Source organism: Musca autumnalis, unplaced genomic scaffold (genome assembly GCF_047663935.1).
Source record: "Musca autumnalis isolate F117 unplaced genomic scaffold, ASM4766393v1 scaffold_2, whole genome shotgun sequence".
NCBI lineage: Eukaryota > Metazoa > Arthropoda > Insecta > Diptera > Muscidae > Musca > Musca autumnalis.
The window spans coordinates 80,649,437-80,669,787 of NW_027411755.1; the positions used below are offsets into that span (position 1 = coordinate 80,649,437).

Here is a 20,351-nt window from a genome sequence, read left to right on the forward strand (position 1 = left end):
GACAATGCCAACAACACGCGGTGTTCCCAAGCGGTCCCCCATCTAAGTACTAACCGCGCCCGACGCTGCTTAATTTCGGTGATCGGACGAGAACCGATGTACTCAGCGTGGTATGGTCGTTGGCGAAGAAACATAGTTTATTTTGCTTCATATGGCCATTGATTTCATTGCTTGTGTGTTTAAAACAATTTCGTTTACTTATTGCACACAAACACACAAACGAACAAGAAGTTTTATTTTCGTTTTATAAAGGAAAATGTTGACTGTTTCCTTTAGTTATTAGTGAACATAACCAGTATGTATTAATTTGGCATCAAAAAATCTAACAAAAATTGTAGTTTTTTTAATAAATGTTAAAATTTATTAAATATTGCTAAAAATAAATGTATTTTGGGAAAATTTGGCTCCTTAAATTACCTTTTTTTGGAAATATAGACAATTTTTTTAAAGAATTTTACAATAAAAATTCTTGTTTTTTAATAAATGTTAAAATTTCTTAAATATTGTTAAAAATAAATGCATTTTGCGAAAATTTGCCTCCTTAAATTACGTTTTTTGAGAAACGAAACAAATTTATAAAGAATTTTACTTTTGTTTTACAAAGGAAATCATAGACTATTGTATCTAGTTACGTACAACTGAGCATAATCAATAGCGAATGTTTTACATTTACCTTAAAATAATAGGCAGTTGAGTTTTTTATTTTGGATCTATTTCGGTTAAAAATGAAGATATCGACTTCATTCTTTTTTTATTTAATAGAGAAAAATAAAAAAGAAAATAAAATAAAATAAAAAAATTTTGGACAATGCCAACAACACGCGGTGTTCCCAAGCGGTCCCCCATCTAAGTACTAACCGCGCCCGACGCTGCTTAATTTCGGTGATCGGACGAGAACCGATGTACTCAGCGTGGTATGGTCGTTGGCGAAGAAACATAGTTTATTTTGCTTCATATGGCCATTGATTTCATTGCTTGTGTGTTTAAAACAATTTCGTTTACTTATTGCACACAAACACACAAACGAACAAGAAGTTTTATTTTCGTTTTATAAAGGAAAATGTTGACTGTTTCCTTTAGTTATTAGTGAACATAACCAGTATGTATTAATTTGGCATCAAAAAATCTAACAAAAATTGTAGTTTTTTTAATAAATGTTAAAATTTATTAAATATTGCTAAAAATAAATGTATTTTGGGAAAATTTGGCTCCTTAAATTACCTTTTTTTGGAAATATAGACAATTTTTTTAAAGAATTTTACAATAAAAATTCTTGTTTTTTAATAAATGTTAAAATTTCTTAAATATTGTTAAAAATAAATGCATTTTGCGAAAATTTGCCTCCTTAAATTACGTTTTTTGAGAAACGAAACAAATTTATAAAGAATTTTACTTTTGTTTTACAAAGGAAATCATAGACTATTGTATCTAGTTACGTACAACTGAGCATAATCAATAGCGAATGTTTTACATTTACCTTAAAATAATAGGCAGTTGAGTTTTTTATTTTGGCTCTATTTCGGTTAAAAATGAAGATATCGACTTCATTCTTTTTTTATTTAATAGAGAAAAATAAAAAAGAAAATAAAATAAAATAAAAAAATTTTGGACAATGCCAACAACACGCGGTGTTCCCAAGCGGTCCCCCATCTAAGTACTAACCGCGCCCGACGCTGCTTAATTTCGGTGATCGGACGAGAACCGATGTACTCAGCGTGGTATGGTCGTTGGCGAAGAAACATAGTTTATTTTGCTTCATATGGCCATTGATTTCATTGCTTGTGTGTTTAAAACAATTTCGTTTACTTATTGCACACAAACACACAAACGAACAAGAAGTTTTATTTTCGTTTTATAAAGGAAAATGTTGACTGTTTCCTTTAGTTATTAGTGAACATAACCAGTATGTATTAATTTGGCATCAAAAAATCTAACAAAAATTGTAGTTTTTTTAATAAATGTTAAAATTTATTAAATATTGCTAAAAATAAATGTATTTTGGGAAAATTTGGCTCCTTAAATTACCTTTTTTTGGAAATATAGACAATTTTTTTAAAGAATTTTACAATAAAAATTCTTGTTTTTTAATAAATGTTAAAATTTCTTAAATATTGTTAAAAATAAATGTATTTTGCGAAAATTTGCCTCCTTAAATTACGTTTTTTGAGAAACGAAACAAATTTATAAAGAATTTTACTTTTGTTTTACAAAGGAAATCATAGACTATTGTATCTAGTTACGTACAACTGAGCATAATCAATAGCGAATGTTTTACATTTACCTTAAAATAATAGGCAGTTGAGTTTTTTATTTTGGCTCTATTTCGGTTAAAAATGAAGATATCGACTTCATTCTTTTTTTATTTAATAGAGAAAAATAAAAAAGAAAATAAAATAAAATAAAAAAATTTTGGACAATGCCAACAACACGCGGTGTTCCCAAGCGGTCCCCCATCTAAGTACTAACCGCGCCCGACGCTGCTTAATTTCGGTGATCGGACGAGAACCGATGTACTCAGCGTGGTATGGTCGTTGGCGAAGAAACATAGTTTATTTTGCTTCATATGGCCATTGATTTCATTGCTTGTGTGTTTAAAACAATTTCGTTTACTTATTGCACACAAACACACAAACGAACAAGAAGTTTTATTTTCGTTTTATAAAGGAAAATGTTGACTGTTTCCTTTAGTTATTAGTGAACATAACCAGTATGTATTAATTTGGCATCAAAAAATCTAACAAAAATTGTAGTTTTTTTAATAAATGTTAAAATTTATTAAATATTGCTAAAAATAAATGTATTTTGGGAAAATTTGGCTCCTTAAATTACCTTTTTTTGGAAATATAGACAATTTTTTTAAAGAATTTTACAATAAAAATTCTTGTTTTTTAATAAATGTTAAAATTTCTTAAATATTGTTAAAAATAAATGCATTTTGCGAAAATTTGCCTCCTTAAATTACGTTTTTTGAGAAACGAAACAAATTTATAAAGAATTTTACTTTTGTTTTACAAAGGAAATCATAGACTATTGTATCTAGTTACGTACAACTGAGCATAATCAATAGCGAATGTTTTACATTTACCTTAAAATAATAGGCAGTTGAGTTTTTTATTTTGGCTCTATTTCGGTTAAAAATGAATCATTTGTGAACAGTGTTAAAAGTGTTTGTGTGATTTAAAAATAAAAAGTGAAAACCACTGAAAAAGCCAAAGAGATAAAATAATTTTGTTTCATGTTCGAGACAAATTTTGTGCTTTTGTGGTAGAAGGAAAATAGTTGTGCTTACTGTTGTTGTCGGCGGCAAAGTTATATGCCGTCGGCGGCGACACTGAGACAACAAAATGTCAGCAGCTGAAGATAACGATGACATAATGTCTGATACGTCAGCAGGCATAGCGGCAGAGGCAAAGAGGTGTGAGGATTTAAATATCCAAACTATCGGAACTGCTAGTGACGCTTCTCAAAAACCTAAAAAGAGAAGCAAAAGTAAGCGTAGACATAAGTCTGACGACGATGAGTCTATTTACGAAACACTAAAGATGGAGGCGATCATTTCAACCCTCCAAACTTCCCTTAAAAACATGGAAGAAACCAACAAGTCGCTGTTGGAAGAACTAACGGCGTTACGAAAGAGTCAAGAAGAAGCTGCCAGACAACTGGCAGATTACTACAAGAAGGAGTGTTGTTTTCGTAGAGTTATTGCTAATTTAGAAAATGAACTAGCCTCTATGAAAAACAAGACTACAGAGCCAACCAAAACCTTGCCTAACGCTCCCAACAACGTGCTATTGCAAGTAACTACCAATAACGACAATATGCCAAAAAAGGTAACTAAAGAAACTAAGTCGGTCGGGGTAGCCGAAAACCCCGACACTGCGATGATGGAAGATGTAGCACAGCCAAAAAATGCTACGGATATATGGGAAACACAGCCCTTTTCAAAAGGAAAACCAAAAACCAAGAAGCCGAAACCAAAAAGGACAACGGAAATAACAACATCAGTAACATCAGCAGCAGAAACAACATCAGCAGCAACAACATCAGGAGCAGCAAAAACATCAGCAGCAGCTACAACAACAACATCAGCCAAAGATGCAACAACAAATTCTGGAAATAAAGGTAAACATTTGCCAGCCATTACCCTTTATGACACAAGCCTATCGGAAATAGCCAACATATTAGATAATAGTATTGGTAGACAAAATTTCTCTTTAAGACCTTTAAAAAAGAACTTGCTTTCCCTTAGAGTAATAGGACTAAATAACTTTGAAATAGTAACAAAAATGTTGAAAGAAAGATGTTACAAGTTTCACACGCATACTCCAAAGCCTTTGGTGCCGTTTTCAGTTGTGATTCATAGATTATCACATCTCTATACCAAAAAAACTATAGAAGATTTTCTTAACAATCAAGGATTTAAAATCGATATTATCGATTTAATATGTATAGCTGAGGACAAGTGGTTAATTAAACTGGGTAGGTCTACAGAAATGCGCAAACTATATCGAGTGAAGAAAATCATTCATTGTGATGTATTTTACGAGAAAGATAAGGGACGCAGAATCGTCCAATGTAGAAATTGTCAGCGGTATGGACATATTTCACTTAATTGTGGTATGCCATACCGCTGTGTTAAATGTGGAAAAGACCATGGCCCAGGTAATTGCGCCATTCCCTCTAAAGAACAATTGGAAAATCTGCCAAAAGATGGACCTACGTATACAGTTCGTTGCGTAAATTGTAATGTTGACGGTCATACAGCTGCGTCGCCGGATTGCCCCCGGCGCAAAGCTATCCTCTTAAAAAAGACTGAACGTCTTGAAGAAAAGGAGGCTATTAAAAAAGCCAAATCAGATCGCTGGGCTGGTTTAAAGGCAGGCATTTCGTTTGCTTCAGCCACAGGCTCCTCATCAACAAAAAATTTAGGTTCAAATAGTCCGAAACCATCAACAACAAAACCCCAACAGGGCCCATTGAATGTCGCCAAACAAATTGGGGAGGATAGTCAAACTTATTTCGGCAAAGGGTTGACTCAACTCCTCAAAGATTTAGACGACTATCACGGGGAATATCGTAGAATTAAAGAGTCTCAAGGGGCACCTGATGCCTTAATGGGACTCTTAATGTACATAAAAAATTATAATGATTAAGTGTATATTTGTTAATGTGAACTCAATGGGGTCTTTAGAAAAAAGACACTATTTACAATTATTTCTAAAAAAGCATAAGCCTGATATTCTGCTTATTGCAGAACACAAATTGCAGGACAGGCACAAAGTAGCATTTAACGAATATACACTTTATAAACAGTGCAGGGAAAGTGGAAGACAAGGAGGTGGTACTGCCATTTTAATTAAAAATAGTTTCAAGTCAGAACAAATCTCAATAAATACAGGGAATATTGAATCCTGCTGCGCTAAAATTCACAGACAGGATGGTACATCGATAACTTTTATATCAATGTACCTTCGCCCGCTAGTACCGTTTAACCCCTCCGACCTCGATGTGATCGTCCGATTGGTTTCGACTTCAGAGGTACTAATTGGTTGTGACCTAAACGCGAAACATCGAGATTGGGGGGGCGGCATCAATAACAGAAGAGGGATAGATTTGAACGCGTATCTATTGAACTGTCCTGACTTGCAACTCTGTCCTACGGCGGAGCCCACAAGGCCAAATATAAGAGAAAGTTCATTTATTGACTTTTTCCTAAAAACTCCAGGCATTGCACTGGAAAATAATGATTTATTGAACATACACTACTATGAATCTGACCACAAAGCGGTCGAAATCAGGTTATGTGTAGGCAATATAACACCGGTAGAAGAACAAATATTCTATAATTACGATAGGGTCAATGTAAGAAGACTTAAAAGAAAAATAGAAGAGGGTATTAATAGGCATATGCTTCCTACTAATAGAAACGTAAGTGTAGACGAGATTGACTTGTGCATAGATGGACTTTGCTCGACCTTTCAGGATGCTATTGAGACAACTGTACCAAAAGTAAAATTTAGGAGCCCTTTATTAGGAGAATTACCCCCCAACATCGTACGTCACATGAAAGAGCGTAAAAGACTGCGTCAAACGCTACGCAGAACCCCAGATCCTGGTAGGTATGTTGAGCTCCAGGCCGACATAAATAACCTTACTAACATTATACGTCAATTGGTATCAAATTTCGAAAATGAACGATATAAGAATTATTTGCAGAGCATAGAAATAGGCCCAAAGACTTACGGGAAGGTCAAGCGAGCGGCAGGATTATCTTTTAGAAGTCCTATTAAGACAATTATTGATGATGGAGGGTCAATCATTGCGGATGACCTACAGAAGGCGGAGCTATTCGCTGGGACCATGCAGAGCTCTCACCATGTAGAGGAAAATTCGGAGGACAGTTCTTTCTACAGACTTGTAACCGAGACTGTAGAGGGGACTGCCCCTCTGAATCCTCTGGTAGAGTTCAGCAGTGGCTTCTCTGCGGATGGCTCTTCCATCAACAACGAGTTAAGTTGGGTTGAAAATGGGTTCGTCGACAGCGAAATGGTTGCCTCTGCTATCGCTGCTAGACCCTCCCGCAAGTCCGCAGGGATTGATAAAATTCCGGATGTAGCTGTAAAGAAAGTTGGAGATGTAGTTTCCCCATTTTTATCCGTATTGTTCAACCACTGCCTTAATTTAGGGTACTTTCCAACAAAATGGAAAGAAGCTTTGGTTGTACCAATCTGTAAACCACACTCAGACACAAAAATATGTGCCAATTACAGACCTATTTCCCTGCTTTCACCATTCGGCAAAATATTAGAAAGCATGATCTACAAAAGATTGAAAAGATTCATAGGGGACAAAAGAATTATAAAAGATCGCCAGTTTGGATATAAAGCAAACCACTCCACAACGCATACCTTGGCTGTGTTCTCCAATTATGTAGTTAACGGATTTAAGGGATTTCAAGGCACCATAGCCGTTAGCCTAGATTTTTCTAAAGCCTTTGATGCAGTTTGGCACAAAGGCCTTTTATATAAACTCCAGTCGTTCGGACTGAATACTCAAACGTTGCGAATGGTGGCAAGCTTTCTGGAAGGTAGAGCATTCAGGGTTAGAGTTGGTAATAAAATATCTGAGCAAAGACAGGTCATGGCGGGGGTACCGCAAGGTTCTCTTCTAGGGCCTGTCTTGTTCAATATTTTTATCAGTGATATCCCTGACCCACCAGAAGGGGGCTTGCTACTGTTATACGCAGACGATATTTTATTGGCTTTAAGAGGAAGATATGCCAAAACTATTGAAAGACGTTTAAACGAATACATGAATCAGTTATTTGAATATTTCAATAAGTGGGGTTTTAAATTAAACATAGAAAAATGTGTGACAGTGGTCTTTAAGGGAAAGCCCAGAGCTGCGCGCCCCAACATAAGAAAATTTATACCTAATATTACAGCAGGTGAACATACAATAGCTGTTTCGGACAGGATGAAGTACCTAGGAATACTGTTCGATAATAAATTTCAATTCTGTCGCCACGTGGACTTCATCCTGTCCAAAGCGAAAAAAGTATACCATGCTTATGCGAAATTGTTTTCCAAGAGAGGGGCACTTTCTAAAGAAGTGAAACTCCTCATTTACAAACAAATTATTCGACCAATTATTACTTATTCCTTTGCTGCGTGGGCTGACTTATCCTCATCGCAGATGGAGAGAATAAGGAAATTTGAGAGAGCAATTCTGACTTCAGCACTTGAACTCGGGCGAAATTTAGATATCAATGGAGTCCCTCGACGACCTTCAAACAGAAGATTGTATTCTTCGGTGCAATTTGATAGAATTGATATGTTCATGGTCAAGGGGGCCTTAAAGTTCCTCGAAACCTCGCAAAATATCGATAATGATTTAGTACAAGATATCCTCACTATTGAAGAGGACATAACGGCCCTTCTCTCCAGGAGGCATTTGCCTCCTGCAGCTTTATCTAAGCTTAGAGATGAGGGTCTGTTGTTTGACGATGACCGGATAATGTATTATCACAGACGGTACCAGAGGTATGATTGGAGATCTGATCCGGTATACATTACGGATCAGTAATCATTGTATATATTGTATATAGATAGTATATAAGGCTTAGTATGTAAGTTTATTACCATTATTATTATTAGTATGTAAGTTTTCTTTTTATAACCTTTTTAAAAAATCTTTGAAAAAGACCAGTTTTTGGATAAATTTTTCTGGCACTGAATTGTAAAACTAATTTTTGAAACAAAACTTTGTATAAATGGAACTATGCTAGCACATAACTGCAGCACAATAAATGTTTAATATAGTAGTCTTAAGTCATTTCTGTATTTATGAGAATATTTATTTAATATACCAAATCACATACTTTAGCTATTAAGTATTTTTTGTAAAATGAAATTGAACAAATAAAATAGCTAATTTAAAAGCAAAAGGTTAAAAATGAAGATATCGACTTCATTCTTTTTTTATTTAATAGAGAAAAATAAAAAAGAAAATAAAATAAAATAAAAAAATTTTGGACAATGCCAACAACACGCGGTGTTCCCAAGCGGTCCCCCATCTAAGTACTAACCGCGCCCGACGCTGCTTAATTTCGGTGATCGGACGAGAACCGATGTACTCAGCGTGGTATGGTCGTTGGCGAAGAAACATAGTTTATTTTGCTTCATATGGCCATTGATTTCATTGCTTGTGTGTTTAAAACAATTTCGTTTACTTATTGCACACAAACACACAAACGAACAAGAAGTTTTATTTTCGTTTTATAAAGGAAAATGTTGACTGTTTCCTTTAGTTATTAGTGAACATAACCAGTATGTATTAATTTGGCATCAAAAAATCTAACAAAAATTGTAGTTTTTTTAATAAATGTTAAAATTTATTAAATATTGCTAAAAATAAATGTATTTTGGGAAAATTTGGCTCCTTAAATTACCTTTTTTTGGAAATATAGACAATTTTTTTAAAGAATTTTACAATAAAAATTCTTGTTTTTTAATAAATGTTAAAATTTCTTAAATATTGTTAAAAATAAATGCATTTTGCGAAAATTTGCCTCCTTAAATTACGTTTTTTGAGAAACGAAACAAATTTATAAAGAATTTTACTTTTGTTTTACAAAGGAAATCATAGACTATTGTATCTAGTTACGTACAACTGAGCATAATCAATAGCGAATGTTTTACATTTACCTTAAAATAATAGGCAGTTGAGTTTTTTATTTTGGCTCTATTTCGGTTAAAAATGAAGATATCGACTTCATTCTTTTTTTATTTAATAGAGAAAAATAAAAAAGAAAATAAAATAAAATAAAAAAATTTTGGACAATGCCAACAACACGCGGTGTTCCCAAGCGGTCCCCCATCTAAGTACTAACCGCGCCCGACGCTGCTTAATTTCGGTGATCGGACGAGAACCGATGTACTCAGCGTGGTATGGTCGTTGGCGAAGAAACATAGTTTATTTTGCTTCATATGGCCATTGATTTCATTGCTTGTGTGTTTAAAACAATTTCGTTTACTTATTGCACACAAACACACAAACGAACAAGAAGTTTTATTTTCGTTTTATAAAGGAAAATGTTGACTGTTTCCTTTAGTTATTAGTGAACATAACCAGTATGTATTAATTTGGCATCAAAAAATCTAACAAAAATTGTAGTTTTTTTAATAAATGTTAAAATTTATTAAATATTGCTAAAAATAAATGTATTTTGGGAAAATTTGGCTCCTTAAATTACCTTTTTTTGGAAATATAGACAATTTTTTTAAAGAATTTTACAATAAAAATTCTTGTTTTTTAATAAATGTTAAAATTTCTTAAATATTGTTAAAAATAAATGCATTTTGCGAAAATTTGCCTCCTTAAATTACGTTTTTTGAGAAACGAAACAAATTTATAAAGAATTTTACTTTTGTTTTACAAAGGAAATCATAGACTATTGTATCTAGTTACGTACAACTGAGCATAATCAATAGCGAATGTTTTACATTTACCTTAAAATAATAGGCAGTTGAGTTTTTTATTTTGGCTCTATTTCGGTTAAAAATGAAGATATCGACTTCATTCTTTTTTTATTTAATAGAGAAAAATAAAAAAGAAAATAAAATAAAATAAAAAAATTTTGGACAATGCCAACAACACGCGGTGTTCCCAAGCGGTCCCCCATCTAAGTACTAACCGCGCCCGACGCTGCTTAATTTCGGTGATCGGACGAGAACCGATGTACTCAGCGTGGTATGGTCGTTGGCGAAGAAACATAGTTTATTTTGCTTCATATGGCCATTGATTTCATTGCTTGTGTGTTTAAAACAATTTCGTTTACTTATTGCACACAAACACACAAACGAACAAGAAGTTTTATTTTCGTTTTATAAAGGAAAATGTTGACTGTTTCCTTTAGTTATTAGTGAACATAACCAGTATGTATTAATTTGGCATCAAAAAATCTAACAAAAATTGTAGTTTTTTTAATAAATGTTAAAATTTATTAAATATTGCTAAAAATAAATGTATTTTGGGAAAATTTGGCTCCTTAAATTACCTTTTTTTGGAAATATAGACAATTTTTTTAAAGAATTTTACAATAAAAATTCTTGTTTTTTAATAAATGTTAAAATTTCTTAAATATTGTTAAAAATAAATGCATTTTGCGAAAATTTGCCTCCTTAAATTACGTTTTTTGAGAAACGAAACAAATTTATAAAGAATTTTACTTTTGTTTTACAAAGGAAATCATAGACTATTGTATCTAGTTACGTACAACTGAGCATAATCAATAGCGAATGTTTTACATTTACCTTAAAATAATAGGCAGTTGAGTTTTTTATTTTGGCTCTATTTCGGTTAAAAATGAAGATATCGACTTCATTCTTTTTTTATTTAATAGAGAAAAATAAAAAAGAAAATAAAATAAAATAAAAAAATTTTGGACAATGCCAACAACACGCGGTGTTCCCAAGCGGTCCCCCATCTAAGTACTAACCGCGCCCGACGCTGCTTAATTTCGGTGATCGGACGAGAACCGATGTACTCAGCGTGGTATGGTCGTTGGCGAAGAAACATAGTTTATTTTGCTTCATATGGCCATTGATTTCATTGCTTGTGTGTTTAAAACAATTTCGTTTACTTATTGCACACAAACACACAAACGAACAAGAAGTTTTATTTTCGTTTTATAAAGGAAAATGTTGACTGTTTCCTTTAGTTATTAGTGAACATAACCAGTATGTATTAATTTGGCATCAAAAAATCTAACAAAAATTGTAGTTTTTTTAATAAATGTTAAAATTTATTAAATATTGCTAAAAATAAATGTATTTTGGGAAAATTTGGCTCCTTAAATTACCTTTTTTTGGAAATATAGACAATTTTTTTAAAGAATTTTACAATAAAAATTCTTGTTTTTTAATAAATGTTAAAATTTCTTAAATATTGTTAAAAATAAATGCATTTTGCGAAAATTTGCCTCCTTAAATTACGTTTTTTGAGAAACGAAACAAATTTATAAAGAATTTTACTTTTGTTTTACAAAGGAAATCATAGACTATTGTATCTAGTTACGTACAACTGAGCATAATCAATAGCGAATGTTTTACATTTACCTTAAAATAATAGGCAGTTGAGTTTTTTATTTTGGCTCTATTTCGGTTAAAAATGAAGATATCGACTTCATTCTTTTTTTATTTAATAGAGAAAAATAAAAAAGAAAATAAAATAAAATAAAAAAATTTTGGACAATGCCAACAACACGCGGTGTTCCCAAGCGGTCCCCCATCTAAGTACTAACCGCGCCCGACGCTGCTTAATTTCGGTGATCGGACGAGAACCGATGTACTCAGCGTGGTATGGTCGTTGGCGAAGAAACATAGTTTATTTTGCTTCATATGGCCATTGATTTCATTGCTTGTGTGTTTAAAACAATTTCGTTTACTTATTGCACACAAACACACAAACGAACAAGAAGTTTTATTTTCGTTTTATAAAGGAAAATGTTGACTGTTTCCTTTAGTTATTAGTGAACATAACCAGTATGTATTAATTTGGCATCAAAAAATCTAACAAAAATTGTAGTTTTTTTAATAAATGTTAAAATTTATTAAATATTGCTAAAAATAAATGTATTTTGGGAAAATTTGGCTCCTTAAATTACCTTTTTTTGGAAATATAGACAATTTTTTTAAAGAATTTTACAATAAAAATTCTTGTTTTTTAATAAATGTTAAAATTTCTTAAATATTGTTAAAAATAAATGCATTTTGCGAAAATTTGCCTCCTTAAATTACGTTTTTTGAGAAACGAAACAAATTTATAAAGAATTTTACTTTTGTTTTACAAAGGAAATCATAGACTATTGTATCTAGTTACGTACAACTGAGCATAATCAATAGCGAATGTTTTACATTTACCTTAAAATAATAGGCAGTTGAGTTTTTTATTTTGGCTCTATTTCGGTTAAAAATGAAGATATCGACTTCATTCTTTTTTTATTTAATAGAGAAAAATAAAAAAGAAAATAAAATAAAATAAAAAAATTTTGGACAATGCCAACAACACGCGGTGTTCCCAAGCGGTCCCCCATCTAAGTACTAACCGCGCCCGACGCTGCTTAATTTCGGTGATCGGACGAGAACCGATGTACTCAGCGTGGTATGGTCGTTGGCGAAGAAACATAGTTTATTTTGCTTCATATGGCCATTGATTTCATTGCTTGTGTGTTTAAAACAATTTCGTTTACTTATTGCACACAAACACACAAACGAACAAGAAGTTTTATTTTCGTTTTATAAAGGAAAATGTTGACTGTTTCCTTTAGTTATTAGTGAACATAACCAGTATGTATTAATTTGGCATCAAAAAATCTAACAAAAATTGTAGTTTTTTTAATAAATGTTAAAATTTATTAAATATTGCTAAAAATAAATGTATTTTGGGAAAATTTGGCTCCTTAAATTACCTTTTTTTGGAAATATAGACAATTTTTTTAAAGAATTTTACAATAAAAATTCTTGTTTTTTAATAAATGTTAAAATTTCTTAAATATTGTTAAAAATAAATGCATTTTGCGAAAATTTGCCTCCTTAAATTACGTTTTTTGAGAAACGAAACAAATTTATAAAGAATTTTACTTTTGTTTTACAAAGGAAATCATAGACTATTGTATCTAGTTACGTACAACTGAGCATAATCAATAGCGAATGTTTTACATTTACCTTAAAATAATAGGCAGTTGAGTTTTTTATTTTGGCTCTATTTCGGTTAAAAATGAAGATATCGACTTCATTCTTTTTTTATTTAATAGAGAAAAATAAAAAAGAAAATAAAATAAAATAAAAAAATTTTGGACAATGCCAACAACACGCGGTGTTCCCAAGCGGTCCCCCATCTAAGTACTAACCGCGCCCGACGCTGCTTAATTTCGGTGATCGGACGAGAACCGATGTACTCAGCGTGGTATGGTCGTTGGCGAAGAAACATAGTTTATTTTGCTTCATATGGCCATTGATTTCATTGCTTGTGTGTTTAAAACAATTTCGTTTACTTATTGCACACAAACACACAAACGAACAAGAAGTTTTATTTTCGTTTTATAAAGGAAAATGTTGACTGTTTCCTTTAGTTATTAGTGAACATAACCAGTATGTATTAATTTGGCATCAAAAAATCTAACAAAAATTGTAGTTTTTTTAATAAATGTTAAAATTTATTAAATATTGCTAAAAATAAATGTATTTTGGGAAAATTTGGCTCCTTAAATTACCTTTTTTTGGAAATATAGACAATTTTTTTAAAGAATTTTACAATAAAAATTCTTGTTTTTTAATAAATGTTAAAATTTCTTAAATATTGTTAAAAATAAATGCATTTTGCGAAAATTTGCCTCCTTAAATTACGTTTTTTGAGAAACGAAACAAATTTATAAAGAATTTTACTTTTGTTTTACAAAGGAAATCATAGACTATTGTATCTAGTTACGTACAACTGAGCATAATCAATAGCGAATGTTTTACATTTACCTTAAAATAATAGGCAGTTGAGTTTTTTATTTTGGCTCTATTTCGGTTAAAAATGAAGATATCGACTTCATTCTTTTTTTATTTAATAGAGAAAAATAAAAAAGAAAATAAAATAAAATAAAAAAATTTTGGACAATGCCAACAACACGCGGTGTTCCCAAGCGGTCCCCCATCTAAGTACTAACCGCGCCCGACGCTGCTTAATTTCGGTGATCGGACGAGAACCGATGTACTCAGCGTGGTATGGTCGTTGGCGAAGAAACATAGTTTATTTTGCTTCATATGGCCATTGATTTCATTGCTTGTGTGTTTAAAACAATTTCGTTTACTTATTGCACACAAACACACAAACGAACAAGAAGTTTTATTTTCGTTTTATAAAGGAAAATGTTGACTGTTTCCTTTAGTTATTAGTGAACATAACCAGTATGTATTAATTTGGCATCAAAAAATCTAACAAAAATTGTAGTTTTTTTAATAAATGTTAAAATTTATTAAATATTGCTAAAAATAAATGTATTTTGGGAAAATTTGGCTCCTTAAATTACCTTTTTTTGGAAATATAGACAATTTTTTTAAAGAATTTTACAATAAAAATTCTTGTTTTTTAATAAATGTTAAAATTTCTTAAATATTGTTAAAAATAAATGCATTTTGCGAAAATTTGCCTCCTTAAATTACGTTTTTTGAGAAACGAAACAAATTTATAAAGAATTTTACTTTTGTTTTACAAAGGAAATCATAGACTATTGTATCTAGTTACGTACAACTGAGCATAATCAATAGCGAATGTTTTACATTTACCTTAAAATAATAGGCAGTTGAGTTTTTTATTTTGGCTCTATTTCGGTTAAAAATGAAGATATCGACTTCATTCTTTTTTTATTTAATAGAGAAAAATAAAAAAGAAAATAAAATAAAATAAAAAAATTTTGGACAATGCCAACAACACGCGGTGTTCCCAAGCGGTCCCCCATCTAAGTACTAACCGCGCCCGACGCTGCTTAATTTCGGTGATCGGACGAGAACCGATGTACTCAGCGTGGTATGGTCGTTGGCGAAGAAACATAGTTTATTTTGCTTCATATGGCCATTGATTTCATTGCTTGTGTGTTTAAAACAATTTCGTTTACTTATTGCACACAAACACACAAACGAACAAGAAGTTTTATTTTCGTTTTATAAAGGAAAATGTTGACTGTTTCCTTTAGTTATTAGTGAACATAACCAGTATGTATTAATTTGGCATCAAAAAATCTAACAAAAATTGTAGTTTTTTTAATAAATGTTAAAATTTATTAAATATTGCTAAAAATAAATGTATTTTGGGAAAATTTGGCTCCTTAAATTACCTTTTTTTGGAAATATAGACAATTTTTTTAAAGAATTTTACAATAAAAATTCTTGTTTTTTAATAAATGTTAAAATTTCTTAAATATTGTTAAAAATAAATGCATTTTGCGAAAATTTGCCTCCTTAAATTACGTTTTTTGAGAAACGAAACAAATTTATAAAGAATTTTACTTTTGTTTTACAAAGGAAATCATAGACTATTGTATCTAGTTACGTACAACTGAGCATAATCAATAGCGAATGTTTTACATTTACCTTAAAATAATAGGCAGTTGAGTTTTTTATTTTGGCTCTATTTCGGTTAAAAATGAAGATATCGACTTCATTCTTTTTTTATTTAATAGAGAAAAATAAAAAAGAAAATAAAATAAAATAAAAAAATTTTGGACAATGCCAACAACACGCGGTGTTCCCAAGCGGTCCCCCATCTAAGTACTAACCGCGCCCGACGCTGCTTAATTTCGGTGATCGGACGAGAACCGATGTACTCAGCGTGGTATGGTCGTTGGCGAAGAAACATAGTTTATTTTGCTTCATATGGCCATTGATTTCATTGCTTGTGTGTTTAAAACAATTTCGTTTACTTATTGCACACAAACACACAAACGAACAAGAAGTTTTATTTTCGTTTTATAAAGGAAAATGTTGACTGTTTCCTTTAGTTATTAGTGAACATAACCAGTATGTATTAATTTGGCATCAAAAAATCTAACAAAAATTGTAGTTTTTTTAATAAATGTTAAAATTTATTAAATATTGCTAAAAATAAATGTATTTTGGGAAAATTTGGCTCCTTAAATTACCTTTTTTTGGAAATATAGACAATTTTTTTAAAGAATTTTACAATAAAAATTCTTGTTTTTTAATAAATGTTAAAATTTCTTAAATATTGTTAAAAATAAATGCATTTTGCGAAAATTTGCCTCCTTAAATTACGTTTTTTGAGAAACGAAACAAATTTATAAAGAATTTTACTTTTGTTTTACAAAGGAAATCATAGACTATTGTATCTAGTTACGTACAACTGAGCATAATCAATAGCGAATGTTTTACATTTACCTTAAAATAATAGGCAGTTGAGTTTTTTATTTTGGCTCTATTTCGGTTAAAAATGAAGATATCGACTTCATTCTTTTTTTATTTAATAGAGAAAAATAAAAAAGAAAATAAAATAAAATAAAAAAATTTTGGACAATGCCAACAACACGCGGTGTTCCCAAGCGGTCCCCCATCTAAGTACTAACCGCGCCCGACGCTGCTTAATTTCGGTGATCGGACGAGAACCGATGTACTCAGCGTGGTATGGTCGTTGGCGAAGAAACATAGTTTATTTTGCTTCATATGGCCATTGATTTCATTGCTTGTGTGTTTAAAACAATTTCGTTTACTTATTGCACACAAACACACAAACGAACAAGAAGTTTTATTTTCGTTTTATAAAGGAAAATGTTGACTGTTTCCTTTAGTTATTAGTGAACATAACCAGTATGTATTAATTTGGCATCAAAAAATCTAACAAAAATTGTAGTTTTTTTAATAAATGTTAAAATTTATTAAATATTGCTAAAAATAAATGTATTTTGGGAAAATTTGGCTCCTTAAATTACCTTTTTTTGGAAATATAGACAATTTTTTTAAAGAATTTTACAATAAAAATTCTTGTTTTTTAATAAATGTTAAAATTTCTTAAATATTGTTAAAAATAAATGCATTTTGCGAAAATTTGCCTCCTTAAATTACGTTTTTTGAGAAACGAAACAAATTTATAAAGAATTTTACTTTTGTTTTACAAAGGAAATCATAGACTATTGTATCTAGTTACGTACAACTGAGCATAATCAATAGCGAATGTTTTACATTTACCTTAAAATAATAGGCAGTTGAGTTTTTTATTTTGGCTCTATTTCGGTTAAAAATGAAGATATCGACTTCATTCTTTTTTTATTTAATAGAGAAAAATAAAAAAGAAAATAAAATAAAATAAAAAAATTTTGGACAATGCCAACAACACGCGGTGTTCCCAAGCGGTCCCCCATCTAAGTACTAACCGCGCCCGACGCTGCTTAATTTCGGTGATCGGACGAGAACCGATGTACTCAGCGTGGTATGGTCGTTGGCGAAGAAACATAGTTTATTTTGCTTCATATGGCCATTGATTTCATTGCTTGTGTGTTTAAAACAATTTCGTTTACTTATTGCACACAAACACACAAACGAACAAGAAGTTTTATTTTCGTTTTATAAAGGAAAATGTTGACTGTTTCCTTTAGTTATTAGTGAACATAACCAGTATGTATTAATTTGGCATCAAAAAATCTAACAAAAATTGTAGTTTTTTTAATAAATGTTAAAATTTATTAAATATTGCTAAAAATAAATGTATTTTGGGAAAATTTGGCTCCTTAAATTACCTTTTTTTGGAAATATAGACAATTTTTTTAAAGAATTTTACAATAAAAATTCTTGTTTTTTAATAAATGTTAAAATTTCTTAAATATTGTTAAAAATAAATGCATTTTGCGAAAATTTGCCTCCTTAAATTACGTTTTTTGAGAAACGAAACAAATTTATAAAGAATTTTACTTTTGTTTTACAAAGGAAATCATAGACTATTGTATCTAGTTACGTACAACTGAGCATAATCAATAGCGAATGTTTTACATTTACCTTAAAATAATAGGCAGTTGAGTTTTTTATTTTGGCTCTATTTCGGTTAAAAATGAAGATATCGACTTCATTCTTTTTTTATTTAATAGAGAAAAATAAAAAAGAAAATAAAATAAAATAAAAAAATTTTGGACAATGCCAACAACACGCGGTGTTCCCAAGCGGTCCCCCATCTAAGTACTAACCGCGCCCGACGCTGCTTAATTTCGGTGATCGGACGAGAACCGATGTACTCAGCGTGGTATGGTCGTTGGCGAAGAAACATAGTTTATTTTGCTTCATATGGCCATTGATTTCATTGCTTGTGTGTTTAAAACAATTTCGTTTACTTATTGCACACAAACACACAAACGAACAAGAAGTTTTATTTTCGTTTTATAAAGGAAAATGTTGACTGTTTCCTTTAGTTATTAGTGAACATAACCAGTATGTATTAATTTGGCATCAAAAAATCTAACAAAAATTGTAGTTTTTTTAATAAATGTTAAAATTTATTAAATATTGCTAAAAATAAATGTATTTTGGGAAAATTTGGCTCCTTAAATTACCTTTTTTTGGAAATATAGACAATTTTTTTAAAGAATTTTACAATAAAAATTCTTGTTTTTTAATAAATGTTAAAATTTCTTAAATATTGTTAAAAATAAATGCATTTTGCGAAAATTTGCCTCCTTAAATTACGTTTTTTGAGAAACGAAACAAATTTATAAAGAATTTTACTTTTGTTTTACAAAGGAAATCATAGACTATTGTATCTAGTTACGTACAACTGAGCATAATCAATAGCGAATGTTTTACATTTACCTTAAAATAATAGGCAGTTGAGTTTTTTATTTTGGCTCTATTTCGGTTAAAAATGAAGATATCGACTTCATTCTTTTTTTATTTAATAGAGAAAAATAAAAAAGAAAATAAAATAAAATAAAAAAATTTTGGACAATGCCAACAACACGCGGTGTTCCCAAGCGGTCCCCCATCTAAGTACTAACCGCGCCCGACGCTGCTTAATTTCGGTGATCGGACGAGAACCGATGTACTCAGCGTGGTATGGTCGTTGGCGAAGAAACATAGTTTATTTTGCTTCATATGGCCATTGATTTCATTGCTTGTGTGTTTAAAACAATTTCGTTTACTTATTGCACACAAACACACAAACGAACAAGAAGTTTTATTTTCGTTTTATAAAGGAAAATGTTGACTGTTTCCTTTAGTTATTAGTGAACATAACCAGTATGTATTAATTTGGCATCAAAAAATCTAACAAAAATTGTAGTTTTTTTAATAAATGTTAAAATTTATTAAATATTGCTAAAAATAAATGTATTTTGGGAAAATTTGGCTCCTTAAATTACCTTTTTTTGGAAATATAGACAATTTTTTTAAAGAATTTTACAATAAAAATTCTTGTTTTTTAATAAATGTTAAAATTTCTTAAATATTGTTAAAAATAAATGCATTTTGCGAAAATTTGCCTCCTTAAATTACGTTTTTTGAGAAACGAAACAAATTTATAAAGAATTTTACTTTTGTTTTACAAAGGAAATCATAGACTATTGTATCTAGTTACGTACAACTGAGCATAATCAATAGCGAATGTTTTACATTTACCTTAAAATAATAGGCAGTTGAGTTTTTTATTTTGGCTCTATTTCGGTTAAAAATGAAGATATCGACTTCATTCTTTTTTTATTTAATAGAGAAAAATAAAAAAGAAAATAAAATAAAATAAAAAAATTTTGGACAATGCCAACAACACGCGGTGTTCCCAAGCGGTCCCCCATCTAAGTACTAACCGCGCCCGACGCTGCTTAATTTCGGTGATCGGACGAGAACCGATGTACTCAGCGTGGTATGGTCGTTGGCGAAGAAACATAGTTTATTTTGCTTCATATGGCCATTGATTTCATTGCTTGTGTGTTTAAAACAATTTCGTTTACTTATTGCACACAAACACACAAACGAACAAGAAGTTTTATTTTCGTTTTATAAAGGAAAATGTTGACTGTTTCCTTTAGTTATTAGTGAACATAACCAGTATGTATTAATTTGGCATCAAAAAATCTAACAAAAATTGTAGTTTTTTTAATAAATGTTAAAATTTATTAAATATTGCTAAAAATAAATGTATTTTGGGAAAATTTGGCTCCTTAAATTACCTTTTTTTGGAAATATAGACAATTTTTTTAAAGAATTTTACAATAAAAATTCTTGTTTTTTAATAAATGTTAAAATTTCTTAAATATTGTTAAAAATAAATGCATTTTGCGAAAATTTGCCTCCTTAAATTACGTTTTTTGAGAA

The 20,351-nt window shown here is 30.7% G+C and overlaps 19 non-coding genes across 19 annotated transcripts; all 19 read right to left on the minus strand.

Annotated features, from left to right (window-relative positions):
- Positions 1-5: 5 nt before the first annotated feature.
- Positions 6-124, minus strand: LOC141395802 (5S ribosomal RNA). The gene has a single exon (XR_012410922.1). It is a non-coding gene; the product is annotated as a 5S ribosomal RNA (ribosomal RNA).
- A 685-nt stretch (positions 125-809) lies between these two features.
- Positions 810-928, minus strand: LOC141395804 (5S ribosomal RNA). Its single transcript, XR_012410924.1, has one exon. It is a non-coding gene; the product is annotated as a 5S ribosomal RNA (ribosomal RNA).
- A 685-nt stretch (positions 929-1,613) lies between these two features.
- LOC141395805 (5S ribosomal RNA) lies at positions 1,614-1,732 on the minus strand. The gene has a single exon (XR_012410925.1). It is a non-coding gene; the product is annotated as a 5S ribosomal RNA (ribosomal RNA).
- Positions 1,733-2,417: 685 nt separating this feature from the next.
- Positions 2,418-2,536, minus strand: LOC141395806 (5S ribosomal RNA). Its single transcript, XR_012410926.1, has one exon. It is a non-coding gene; the product is annotated as a 5S ribosomal RNA (ribosomal RNA).
- Positions 2,537-8,538: 6,002 nt separating this feature from the next.
- On the minus strand, positions 8,539-8,657 carry LOC141395807 (5S ribosomal RNA). Its single transcript, XR_012410927.1, has one exon. It is a non-coding gene; the product is annotated as a 5S ribosomal RNA (ribosomal RNA).
- A 685-nt stretch (positions 8,658-9,342) lies between these two features.
- On the minus strand, positions 9,343-9,461 carry LOC141395808 (5S ribosomal RNA). The gene has a single exon (XR_012410928.1). It is a non-coding gene; the product is annotated as a 5S ribosomal RNA (ribosomal RNA).
- A 685-nt stretch (positions 9,462-10,146) lies between these two features.
- On the minus strand, positions 10,147-10,265 carry LOC141395809 (5S ribosomal RNA). Its single transcript, XR_012410929.1, has one exon. It is a non-coding gene; the product is annotated as a 5S ribosomal RNA (ribosomal RNA).
- A 685-nt stretch (positions 10,266-10,950) lies between these two features.
- Positions 10,951-11,069, minus strand: LOC141395810 (5S ribosomal RNA). Its single transcript, XR_012410930.1, has one exon. It is a non-coding gene; the product is annotated as a 5S ribosomal RNA (ribosomal RNA).
- Positions 11,070-11,754: 685 nt separating this feature from the next.
- LOC141395811 (5S ribosomal RNA) lies at positions 11,755-11,873 on the minus strand. The gene has a single exon (XR_012410931.1). It is a non-coding gene; the product is annotated as a 5S ribosomal RNA (ribosomal RNA).
- Positions 11,874-12,558: 685 nt separating this feature from the next.
- Positions 12,559-12,677, minus strand: LOC141395812 (5S ribosomal RNA). The gene has a single exon (XR_012410932.1). It is a non-coding gene; the product is annotated as a 5S ribosomal RNA (ribosomal RNA).
- Positions 12,678-13,362: 685 nt separating this feature from the next.
- LOC141395813 (5S ribosomal RNA) lies at positions 13,363-13,481 on the minus strand. The gene has a single exon (XR_012410933.1). It is a non-coding gene; the product is annotated as a 5S ribosomal RNA (ribosomal RNA).
- Positions 13,482-14,166: 685 nt separating this feature from the next.
- LOC141395816 (5S ribosomal RNA) lies at positions 14,167-14,285 on the minus strand. Its single transcript, XR_012410935.1, has one exon. It is a non-coding gene; the product is annotated as a 5S ribosomal RNA (ribosomal RNA).
- A 685-nt stretch (positions 14,286-14,970) lies between these two features.
- On the minus strand, positions 14,971-15,089 carry LOC141395817 (5S ribosomal RNA). The gene has a single exon (XR_012410936.1). It is a non-coding gene; the product is annotated as a 5S ribosomal RNA (ribosomal RNA).
- Positions 15,090-15,774: 685 nt separating this feature from the next.
- Positions 15,775-15,893, minus strand: LOC141395818 (5S ribosomal RNA). Its single transcript, XR_012410937.1, has one exon. It is a non-coding gene; the product is annotated as a 5S ribosomal RNA (ribosomal RNA).
- A 685-nt stretch (positions 15,894-16,578) lies between these two features.
- LOC141395819 (5S ribosomal RNA) lies at positions 16,579-16,697 on the minus strand. The gene has a single exon (XR_012410938.1). It is a non-coding gene; the product is annotated as a 5S ribosomal RNA (ribosomal RNA).
- Positions 16,698-17,382: 685 nt separating this feature from the next.
- On the minus strand, positions 17,383-17,501 carry LOC141395820 (5S ribosomal RNA). The gene has a single exon (XR_012410939.1). It is a non-coding gene; the product is annotated as a 5S ribosomal RNA (ribosomal RNA).
- A 685-nt stretch (positions 17,502-18,186) lies between these two features.
- Positions 18,187-18,305, minus strand: LOC141395821 (5S ribosomal RNA). Its single transcript, XR_012410940.1, has one exon. It is a non-coding gene; the product is annotated as a 5S ribosomal RNA (ribosomal RNA).
- Positions 18,306-18,990: 685 nt separating this feature from the next.
- LOC141395822 (5S ribosomal RNA) lies at positions 18,991-19,109 on the minus strand. Its single transcript, XR_012410941.1, has one exon. It is a non-coding gene; the product is annotated as a 5S ribosomal RNA (ribosomal RNA).
- Positions 19,110-19,794: 685 nt separating this feature from the next.
- Positions 19,795-19,913, minus strand: LOC141395823 (5S ribosomal RNA). Its single transcript, XR_012410942.1, has one exon. It is a non-coding gene; the product is annotated as a 5S ribosomal RNA (ribosomal RNA).
- Positions 19,914-20,351: the final 438 nt, after the last annotated feature.